This window comes from Mus caroli, chromosome 14 (genome assembly GCF_900094665.2).
Source record: "Mus caroli chromosome 14, CAROLI_EIJ_v1.1, whole genome shotgun sequence".
Lineage (NCBI taxonomy): Eukaryota > Metazoa > Chordata > Mammalia > Rodentia > Muridae > Mus > Mus caroli.
The window spans coordinates 91529871-91541966 of record NC_034583.1 but is presented as its reverse complement, the minus strand read 5'-3'; the positions used below and the strand labels follow the sequence as shown (position 1 = coordinate 91541966).

At 39.6% G+C, this 12096-nt stretch overlaps 1 pseudogene; it reads right to left on the bottom strand.

The window, feature by feature from the left end:
- Positions 1 to 11282: 11282 nt before the first annotated feature.
- The window catches only part of LOC110309829, a 2651-nt pseudogene continuing 1837 nt past the window's right edge, over positions 11283 to 12096 (bottom strand).

Below are 12096 nucleotides of genomic sequence, written 5' to 3'. Positions count from 1 at the left end.
TCTCCAGACAGAGTCTCCTTTGTAACCCAGACTGGTCTCAAACCCAGCCTCTCCCCTTTGCATCCTAAGTTCAAAACTAAGAATAGCTGTAACTTGCTGCTGTCAGTTAGAAGTAGCTGTCAGCACTTCTGACCAATGTCTCTCCCTTGTTAGCTCACACCTAGTGTGGCAGGTGGACCCAGGCCTTGCCTTCCACACTTGCACATCTGTGTCCTGTTCCTGACTGAGGCTTGAGGAGATCTGAACAAACATAAATATTAGTATCACATTAAAAAAAATGACTGCCAACCTCAATTTGGCCTTAAATGCTGCTGACTGATTTGTTTTTGCTTTCTTCTATGCTATTTGGATCAACATTAAAAAAAAAAAAAGTCTATGTTTTCCATATTCCAAAATAGCACTTCCTTCCCTCTTCCTGCTCTTCCTGTTTCCTTCTTGTTAACTGGAGGGCGGTCTTTGTCTAAAATCTGGTCCTTCTCACTTACTTTGGGAGTCGATTCTCATCAGCTTTCTCCAGGTTCTTGCCCCATTGGTTAGCCCATCTTTTAGGTGTCTTTAAACTTTCCTGCCCCTCTGGTTCATTCTTCTGAGCACTTAAACCTGCCTCATAAACAAAACCCTCCTTGACTAAACTTCCAGCCATAGCTACTGCCTTCTGTTCTACTCACATCCAGTTGTCAAGAGCCAGTCCCAAGGCAGGGCTCAACAGCAAGGAGGCAGAGAGGTACCCATGTCCCTCCCATCAGGATGTGCTGCTGAGAGAAAATGAGGTAAATGCAGCCGACACAGACTCTTGAAGAAAGCAGAGGAGAATCAGCACAGTGTATCACTTCCTCATATTGCCTGGATTTCTGAAAGAGTTGCCTATACTTCATATCTCCATTACTAGAGTATTTTTGTGTGGTGCTGGGAATTGAACTCTGGGATTTATACACTAGCTATTTATTTGTTTGTTAATTACTTAATTAATACATTGATTTGAGAAATCAATACTGTCCCATTGCAGGTTCTGCCTCTACCACTCTAAGGAGACTATTACTTGTCAGTCACAGTTTTCTCATCACTTCACCCACAGGACAACTTTCAACCATATCATACTTTCTTACAGCTGGAGCTGAATTATGTATGGCTGATGGAACCTGGGTTGTGGGTTGTGGGAAAAGAGAAAGAGAAGAGGGAGAGAGAGAGAGAGAGAGAGAGAGAGAGAGAGAGAGAGAGAGAGAGAGAGAGAGAGGAGCGACTGTGGAAAGGATTAAGGGTAGAGATGGAGAAATGAAGAAAGTGGCAATTGGGCAGAAGCAAGACATTCTAATTAAGCTGATACAAAACAGAAAGCCTATAGATCATAATTAGCAATGACAATAACACTAATGAATATACCATATGTACCAGAGAAACCAGAAGAGAGGAATTTTAAAATTTATGCCATAAAATGGTGATAAAATAGAGATGTTCAACTTGATTCACACTTTATACAATGTATCTATGTATCATAGTCACTGCATTGATGTGGATACTTTTTCTGTTTGCATTTTTCTACTAAAAGAAAATGATGTGTAAGTTACAACAAGAGAAAGAAACTGCAGACCATCATCATAGTGATTATTTCTTTGGTGTCTATAATGTTCTTGTTGTACCCCCATTTCTGGCTGTTTGTTCCCACAGACTCATGGACTCTTTCTTTGTGCAACTCCTTAAATGTTCATGCGGTTTTATTATAGGCTTACTCCCTTTTCAAACTGGCACACTCATTCTGGTTCATCCCTACCCACTAGAAGGGAGTTTTGAAAGGATTCAGACTTTCTTCATTATGTGCTACACCCTATAGTCCAGTTTATTGATCATATTTAACTAACGCCAATCCTGTTTGCTCTTGTGCATTTCCAATTGTACTTAATTGGATTTCTAAGAGGTGGGAAGCAGCGTCGTTGTCTTGTCATCCTTGGCTGGCTGCCTTCAACACCCATCATCCCTTATCCCTTGAAAGGAAAGTGTTTTGCAAAAAAGAATTTGACAGCATCTTTTAATCTTGTGTTTATACCCCGACTGTAAGAGACACAGTATCAAAAGTACTTCTTACTCTTGCTAGAAACTTCTGTCTATTTTTAGAGATGTCCTCATGGCTGGTAAGTTTAAGTTATACCTCTTTGGACTTTGGGCTTGCTGCCTCTAGCAGCCATATGGAGTCCATCATCCTCTGGGCCGTATTTCATGATTTTGGAAACACTGCTTCCTGGATCTAAATGTCTTTTCTTCAGGGTTCTCTTATAAGAAAGCACATTTTGTGTCCCTAAGATCAGAAATCCTTTTCTTAAAAATTGTATTTTACTTTTATTTAAGTCTGTGTGTCTGTGTAGACTGTATGCTCTGTGTGTGTGTGTGTGTGTGTGTGTGTGTGTGTGTGTGTGTGTATGTGTAACCATAGAGGTCAGAAGGTTCTTTAGATTCTTTGGTACAAAGTATTGTGTCTTCTATTGCAGAAGTTATTCTTTTCCTTCCTTCCTTCCTTCCTTCCTTCCTTCCTTCTTTCTTTCTTTCTTTCTTTCTTTCTTTCTTTCTTTCTTTCTTTCTTTCTTTCTTTCTATTTTGGTTTGGTTTTTCAAGACAGGGTTTCTCTGTATAGCCCTGGCTGTCCTGGAACTCACTTTGTAGACCAGGCTGGCCTCGAACTCAGAAATCTACCTGCCTCTACCTCTCAAGTGCTGGGACTAAAGGCGTTCACCACCACGCCCTGCACAGTTCTTTTCTTTTACAATGATCTCTTTATGAACATTGATGAACAGCAGCATAGCAGTTAAAGATGGCTCAGCTCTTTATTTGGAAACATAGTTTGCTCACAACCCAAGCAAAATGCCAGGATTGAGTAAGCGATGGATGAGTGAGATATTTGTCTTTCTTGAAGGAAAAACAAAAACAGCTTCTGAAATAGAAGACACAATACTTTGCACAGAAGAATCTAAGAAGATTGTGAATGTGAAGGTTGCTTTCTTAAAACTCTCCCAGCCTGCTGTTCCTTGTGGAAACCCTACTATTCAAGCATACTAGGACTGTAGTCATTGTTTTTGCTTTTAGATTTACTTTTTTACTAGATGTTTTCTTCATTTACATTTCAAATGTTATCCCCTTTCCTGGTTTCCTCTCCAAAAATCCCCTCTCCCCTCTCCCCTCCTGCTGCTTCCCAACCCACCCACTTAAAGGGAGAGCATTCCTTCCAAATTTACCTGTGTCTAGCTGGTTCTCTCTCTCTCCCTCTCCCTATTCCTCTCTCCCTCCCTCCTTACCTCTCTCTCCTCCCCCTTCCTTCCATCTCTTTCTTTCTCTCCACCTCTGTCTCACCTTACTGAATGTTGAGGTTACAGCTCTATGTACAATGTCTTCCTCTCTAACTTATGTGTTCCTATATTCTCCCAAGAGGAGACCTCATAGATCTTATTATCCGTCAAAAATGTCTTCTGCACCCTCAAAGGGTTAGGAAGTGCTGACAGACAGCTTGACCTCCTTTAGCAGTCCTAATAGTCAGGCAACCATGGGAGCAACATATGACTGTCGACTATGTACCATACATAACATTTCTGCCTCATTTTGATTCTGCAGACCAAATGGTCTACTTCTGTCTCATTCTCCCCTTATTCACTGGGGACTCAGCTGCCATTCCACAGGGCATGGAGTGCAAATTAGTTATTCAGGCTCCATTGGCAAACAGCAAGAGCACTGTGCAATCTGTTATCCCGTCTAAATATCTGTGGCACAAACAATGACTTAAGCATGATTATAGTTATTTGATGCTACAACTTAATCTCATGATAAAATTGTATGTGTTGTGTTATCTCCCTGACAGTTTTTATAAAATCATGTCACACACATGACTTGCACTGTTCCAAATCAGATATCCACTAGCAATTTGTAAAACATGCACACTAAACACGGAATGTTTGCATAAGAATGCAGAAAGACCAGCAGCAGAAACTATGGCTCATTTTCTTTGGATAAGTCTTTTAATGCAAGTGTTGTGTAAAGACTGTGTTTCATGATGGGTGCAGAGGTGGCCAGCAGAAGGGATAAGACTCCTTTGTAAAAATAAAATAAAATAAAATAAAATAAAATAAAATAAAATAAAATAAAATAAAACAAAACATCTTAACTGTGGCTGAGATTTATCTCCGTGGATAAAAAGATGATAAAAAAAAAGAGGGAAAAGTGCATCCAAATCTAATGGAACTGAGGAAACCACCAAGCTGTCAGTTCACTGAGCTGTGGATGTAGAAGCAGAATGGAGCCTTTCAATTCTGCTGCCTTCTCCCTGGGGTTAGAGACCGGTTGCCATGGATATTCTGGATTCCTGCAGCTAATGGGAGGGAGTTCTGTAGCTTGGTATCCTGGGGACCTGCCAGGGTGAAACATGAAATGGAGGCTGGTGGGTGTGGTGGTGGAGGCTGGAAGCCAGAGGTCAAGAGGTCCACTTCCAGCAGAGTTAAAGCAGATTGTATTTCAAGCCACATTCATTTGACAATCTATATTTTCCCGGAAAAAAAAATAGACCTTTTTGTCCCTCCCTTACTGAGCAAAGAGAATCTCAGTCTCCTTAAAATGGCTGTGAGCACATCACTGAGGAGTGTATGCTATAATTAGATGTGCCCTGATGTTTCTAAGAAGCATATTTTTAAATGTAACTTTTGGAGGAGGGAAAGTAATTTAGTTTGGTTCAGAAACTTGACCATTTAAAAATAAAAATGCATGGTAAGTGTGGTGAACAAATAAGGTACTCATTAATTCCATCTTATTTAAAATATTATTTGGTACTTGGCCCCTTATTTCTTTCCTATAGCTCACTATAGTGTCTGTCTTTTCTGTGCTTCTTGTATTCAGCCTTAGTTTTTAACCAGGTCACAGTGAAAACATTTTCCCTCCGTGGAATCTTTTGGAAAGATTTTCACTCTCTGGCTGGATAACATTACAAAGTGAACTTCTTGGGTAGTGATGGCTAAGTCTGATGAGCAGAACTGGGTCTGCTCTGGCCTCCTGAGCCTTCTTCTCAGAAGAGAATTGAAGTAGCCGTGAGGTTCTCAGTTAGATGACTTCAGAGAGCAAAATATTTAGCAGTGACTTAAAAGATGCTCTATCAGGCTCCTCCGGTCTTCATGGAAAGAGTTACCCTTATACACAGCAAGGAAATATCAATCGTTTTTGATCTATGACATGCATGTGAAATATGTGTCTTGTTTTAAAAATGTCACGTGGTCTTTGGATAGTGTTCTTCCTGTAGCTGGTTGGCAAGGGCAACAGAGAAAGGCTGCCCTCTGCAGATCTCTGACAGCCAAAAATAGAACCCCATCTTCAATGTTATAGCCTCATGGAGAACAGAGGCTTGATATTTTCTCACTGGGCAAACTTAAAGAAGTTCAGTGGTTTAGAATCTGGGCGGAATAGCTTATCAGACTCAAATGAGAACATGCCAGCCAAGGAAGATGTCAAACTTCTGCCAGTCTTTCCAGAACACTGTTCTTCAAGCATGATTAATTTCTATTAATTCCACAAATCAATTTCTTGCTGTATCTATCATTAATTGAACATTAAAACAAACATGGTTATCTCTAGTAGCAAAGCTATCCCCACCCCAACAGGGTATGTGGAGGTCACCATTAAACTCCACATCCATATATTTAAGCAACTGGGACAACACAGTGGCCATTAAAAGATCCCATCTTCACTCAAGTGATGTTGTATAGCATGCTTGGATTTCTTTGAATAAGGCACCATCAAGAGGACTGGAAAATGTGGGCAGAATTAAGTTCAGGAGCCCCCCCTCCCCCACCAAGTTGTCTCTAGCCAAAATCTTTTATTCATATTCTTTTAGAGAAAAAAAAAAGACTATCTGCTTAAATTTCTACCATCTGGAGGATTGTCAAAGCCAGGATATAATAGAAATCAACAATGTGGTCATAGGAACTCAGTGCAATTTCTCAAGAATCCTACTTTCTTTACCTATAAAATAATGAATTTTATCATTAATGAATTATTATTGTACAATTATTATTATTAATTCATTTAATTATTTATTATTACTTATTATATAATATCCAGTGTATCTTCCAATTTATTGTTTATGTAGGAGAGAATAATCATAACCTAAAGATGAGGAAAAATATGCTTCACCCCAAGAAAAATGTAAATCAAAGTTCCTAGACTTCACATAGATCATAGCTGTATATCCAGTATATACGTACTATCAATTAAATAAAATGTTAAGGGGCTATAGAGATGGTTTAGTAGTTATGAGAGCATAGTTCTCTTGCAAAAGACTCAATTTCAGTTCCCAATATCCATGCTGTATAGCTCCCAAACACCTATAACACCATCCAGGAGATTTTACATTTGTGTATTCCTTGGGAACCTACATCAATGTATACATCCACACACAATTAATTTTAAAATAATAAAAAAATCTTAAAAAGTTTAAACATTAACAATATATGATGAATATTTTATTCAGTATTGCATACAATATATGCTTTGAGTTAGGATCTTTGTACTCAAGTTGGCTTGAACTCACAAATCTTTCTGACTCAAATGCTTGAATGCTAGATTACAGGCATGGTCCACCACACCTGCCTACAAAACACAAATGTTTAAAAAATGACACAAATACAAAAGTGATGAGATATCCAGTGTGCAAGTGAGGAGAATACTCAAAACTGTCAAAATCTCAGCCAATATCTAGTGATGGTCATTCCCTGTGCTGCATGGTTTTATATCAATGGGACAGGTGTTATCTGAGAGGAAGGAACTCAATTAAAAAAGGCCTCCATAATATTCAGCTGTAGGGCATTTTCTTATTAGTGATTGACAGCAGAAGGCACAGTCCATTGTGGGTGAGGCCATCTCAGCTGACCACATTGGGCTGGTCCTATGGTCTAAGAAAACCACTGAGCAAGCCATGGGAAACCAGCAGTGAGTATCATCCCTCTGATCTTGACTGTGGGTTCCCTTTTTTCTTTGAATCCCTGCTCTGACTGATTTTGATGATGAATACTTACATCGCCAAGTTGCTTTTGGTCATAGTGTTGCATCCCAGCAATAGTAACCCTAATAATATACTAATAAGATGCTCCCTCTACACGGTTTGCAAAATAACCAATGGATGGTAATACACATCAACACACACACATTCTCTTATATCTTTTAGAATTATGTTCTAAAGAAATTCCATTTTAGGAGTAGTATACAACAAGGAAGTAAAAAATTGACACATAAAATATTTAATTCTTGGGGGAAAAATGAAGTGCTCAGCAGTTTGTAACTAGTGCATTTGTGGAATGTAATAAAATTCATTAAGCTATCTAGAGGTCATATAAAGATTTCTCTTTAGATGGGGAGATTTTAAACTTTTAGCTTTTTTATCACCCTGGCAAAATACCTGTGGTAAGCCACTTAAGAAGAGACAAGGTTTATTGGCTCACGTTTGGAGAGTTTCCAACCCAGGTCCACTCAACTCTACTGCTCTTAGCCTGTGGAAGAACAGCTCATCATGGCTGCAGTGTGCAATGAAGTGGAATGGTCTGTTCTTGGTGGTGGGAAAAAAGGGGAGTAGGACTGTTTCTCCCCTCATCTACCTTCTTCCAACATGGCCTCACCTCTTAGAGGTCCCATCACCTCCTAAAGATCCAAGTACCCTGGGCAAGATCATTGGCCTTCTGGTATATACATATCCAAGCCATAGAAGAAGCCCAATGACCAAATGGTAGACAAGACATTATAATTTTTTTTTTCTGAAAGTAGTTGCCATACATGTATATAGAGGAATAGGAACACATCTGAATAATAGAAAATAATGTATTTGTAGTGATTTATACGGCTAGAAAAATGATGTGTTATTTACATTAAATTGTTTTGTTTAGATACTTTGAAATTAGAATTTTTTCTCTTTTATAAAAGCCTTTTGTAAATGCCCCAACATTTTGTAATTTGGGAAGAATGTATGTTTGAATAGCAAACTGCAAACGTGGGCTGCTGAGGGATGTGTTCTACTTCATGTTGTTTATTTTAGATTTGTCTGTATTTGAGAGCAAGCACATCTATTAGAAAGCATTTTATTAATATAAATTCACTCTGTCTCTAAAGAATAATGGTAAGCTGACTCTCACAGTCTTATAACATTTATCTACAGAGATTGACAAATCACCTCAAGATACTCACGGAAGAGTTAAACAATCCCACGTACTTTCTGTTTCTAACCATAGCAGGGTCTGCTTACCTTTGAAGGTTTCTCTGTTCAGCATCTCCAGCTTTCACCATTTTATAACCGTTCCTACCCATTTGCCCATGGACTCTCCATTCATTTTCCACCCCACACTCACTCACCTTCTTCATCCTAAAGCTGTTCTCCATTAAAAGAAAAATGCTTTCAAGTGGAATCACAGAGTATGTAATTTTCAGGAATTGCATTTTTTCCCCTTAGTGTAATTCCCTGGAGAACTACCCAGTTATCAATGTTTTGTTTAAATCTTGTATAATGGATGCATCACTGTCTAGCTATTCACCATTTGTAGGACACCTGGTCTCTCTTCAGTTTGAGACTATTGGGAATATAACATCTATGCTTATTCACAGAGGCAGCTGTAGGCCTCACACTTTTATTTGGAGGGGAGAGAAGTCCATGTCAGTGTGATGTTTGGTTGACAAGAAGTTGCTCAACTATTTTCCAGAATCGATGCACCATTTTATATCCCCAGGTAGCAATTAGGAGTGATCCAGTTTCTCCTCTTGCTCTGTAGCATCTGATGGTGCCACTACTTGATTTTTAGTCATTCTGATTGTTACGTAGTGACACCCCATTGTCTAAATCTGCAGCTCCCTGATAACTAGATACGATATCTTTTTTATATGCCTCCCTTTTAACATCTGCTTCCGTTGCTATTCATGATTTTTACTTCCACTTACATGTATACTTAGAACTGTTAGACTTTGATTTCTTTTCTTTTATTAAACATTCCATTCGTTTACATTTCAAATGATATCCTACTTCCTAGTTACCCCTCCACCAACCTCCCCATCCCACATCTATCCCTGCTCTCCCTTTTGCCTGTATGAGGGTGCTTTCCCATTCACCTATACTCTCCAGTCCCACTGCCCAGCAACCCCCTACTCTGTGGCATCAAACCTCCTCAGAACCAAGGGCCTCCCATTGCTGTCAGGCAAGGCCATCCTCTGCTACATATGTATCTGGCGTCACGGATCCCTCTAGGTACACTCCTTGGTTGGCGGTCTAGACTTTGGGAGAACTGAGTAGTCAAGTCAGCCTATACTGTTCTACCAATGGGGTTGCGATTCGCCTCCTCTCCTCCAGCCCTTCTGTCAGCTCCCCCACAAAGTTTCCTGAGCTCAGTCTGAGGGTTGGCTCCAAGCATCCATATCTGCATTGATCAGTTGCTGGCCAGACCTCCCAAGGAACCACCACACTAGGTTCCTATCAGCAAGGGTCTCTTGACCACAGCAACAGTGTTGAGTTTGGTGTCTGCAGACATGATGGATCCTCAGGTGGGGCTGTCCCCGTTTGAACCTTCCCTTTGGTTTCTGTTCCATTTTTTTGTCCCTGTTCTTCTTTTGGACAGGAACATTTCTGGGTTAAAAAACTTTGAGATGGGTGGGTGGCCCCTTCCCTCAATCAGGGGCCGTGCCTATGTACTGTAGGTGGTCTCCACAGGTTCTATCTCCCCCTTTTCTGTGCATTTTGGCTAAAGTCAATCCCTTTGGGTCCTGGGAGTCTCATGTTTCTCTGGTGTCTGGGACCCACCAGTGGCTATCCCCAACTCCCCATCCCTCTGCTACCCATTTTTGTTCGATTTCCTGACCCTCTGTACCTCTCTCACATCTCCTCCAGTTTCTGATACTGCCCCCTTATTTCTTCCCCCTCTTTTCTCCCTCCCTTGTCTCCCTCTCCTTCTAGACTTTGATTTCTTTACATATTCTCAGCACTAGTTCTTGGTCAGTCATGCTGATTATAAGTATAGTTTGAATTGATGACATATCTTTATGTCATCAATTATGTTTTAAAGCTTTTTTTTGTGAGTTTTGACTTAGTTATCTTTCATTCTATGGGTTGTGTTTTTGGTGTCACTTGTAACAATTCTTTCCCTAAGAAGATAGGCCTAATCCTGTAAAGACTTGATGCCTTTCTAAGAGGCGATGGGGAGGGAGATGGGGTAGGGAAGAACTCTGTGAGGGGGAACAGAGAGGGGGAAAACATTTGGAATGTAAATAAATAAAATAGTAATTATTATTAATAATAAATGATATTAAAATAGAATTCTTTCCCCAGTTCCAAATCTTGAATATTTTATCTTATTATGTTCTATATTTAATTCCATGAACTATTTTGAATTTATTTTTGTCTATGGGGTGAGGTTTAGGTCCAGGTTCATCTTTTCCTCAGGAGTTTTATTGCTTCTAAACTCTTTATTGAAAAGGCTGTACATATTACTATCATTGAATTGATGTTATATCTTTTAAAAAATCAGTTGAACATATTGATGTGGATCTATTCTTGAAGTAGTATGTATCCCATTGGCAGTTGTAAAAACCACAGTGTGGGTGAATTATAAAGAAAATATTTCATTTTGTTCATAGTTGTGGTAGTACAAAGTTCAAGGATCTTATCATAGGATAAAATCTTGTTGGCAGAGCCCTGAGGTTATAAATGGTATGACAGAGCAAGCAAGAAGGAAAGACAAGGTTGATGTCTGTGGTATGTGTATGTGTGTGTGTGTGTGTGTGTGTGTGTGTGTGTTCTGGTCATTCCCATTTTATAAAGCCTCTTGTATTCAATCATGGGGCTCTACTGTAAGTTTTTTTAAACTTTATTTTATTTCACAAAGTTTGTCACATAATTGGATACTTCTCCACTTTGTACATGGTCATTCCCATCCTCCACAGAAAGACTGCTCCTGAACTCTCATGTGGTAACACAGTGCTACAGTCCTGATGCTAACACAACAGTAGAGATTCCTTATTGATTTAAGTTGAAAACAGGACACTGGTATCTATATGGCTCTTGCTCTTCAGGATGGTATAAATGTCTTTATTCAAAGATACAAAATAAGTTATCTGTAGGCATGGGCAATGAGAGAAGTAAACCATTATATATTGTCAAAAGAAGCCAGTAACTGATAGTTACAGTGATCAGCCAGTCATTTTCTCCAGGTGACTTCTCTGAAGTTATCCATGAGGAACCTGCCTTGAGCTGCCCGTCACAGTTCATTGACAAGGGCAATGCACTATTCTAGGAGTTAGAACATGCCACCTCTCATAGCCCTCCCATTTCATCCATTGCACCCATTCCAGGGTCCTTCTCTTCTTTAGGAATTTCTGTCTCTACAGCTTTGGCTGTAGTAAGCAAGGAGGTCACCCCAGCAGCATCCAATAAGGCAGTTATTACAACCTTTGTTGGATCAATGATTCCATTTTCCGCCGTGTTCACAAAATCTCCAAGCATGGCGTCATAACCAACTTCTGAGGAACTCTGCAGAATTTTCTCAACTATCAAAGATCCTCCAACACCCGCATTCTTAGCAATCATCATTGCAGGAATTTTGAGGGCTTTAAAAATAATTTCTATACCTATTTTCTGATCTTCATTAGCAGGGTTTAATGAATCCAAGGCTGGGATGCACCGAAGCAGAGCACAGCCCCTTCCTAGAACAATGCCTTCTTCAACAGCTGCTCTTGTAGCCTTGAGAGTGTCTGTAACTCTGTCTTTCTTCTCAGTCACTTCAACATCACTTGTCCCTCCAACCTTCAACACAGCTACTCCATCTGAAAGTTTAGCAAGACGCTCATCCAGCTTTTCCTTTTCATAATCACTAGTTGCGATGTCTAGATGCTCAGTAATTTCTTTTTTTTTTGCTCATAATATTTTAATAACTGCATGAAATTCCCTAGAATACACCATCTCCCCACTGGCAGATCATTCCGTTTATTTCCAATTATTCACAAAATGGCATTCCATGGCAATCCTCTTACACTAACACTTTTTTTTTTAATATTTTTTTATTACGTATTTTCCTCAATTACATTTCCAATGCTATCCCAAAAGCCCCCCAT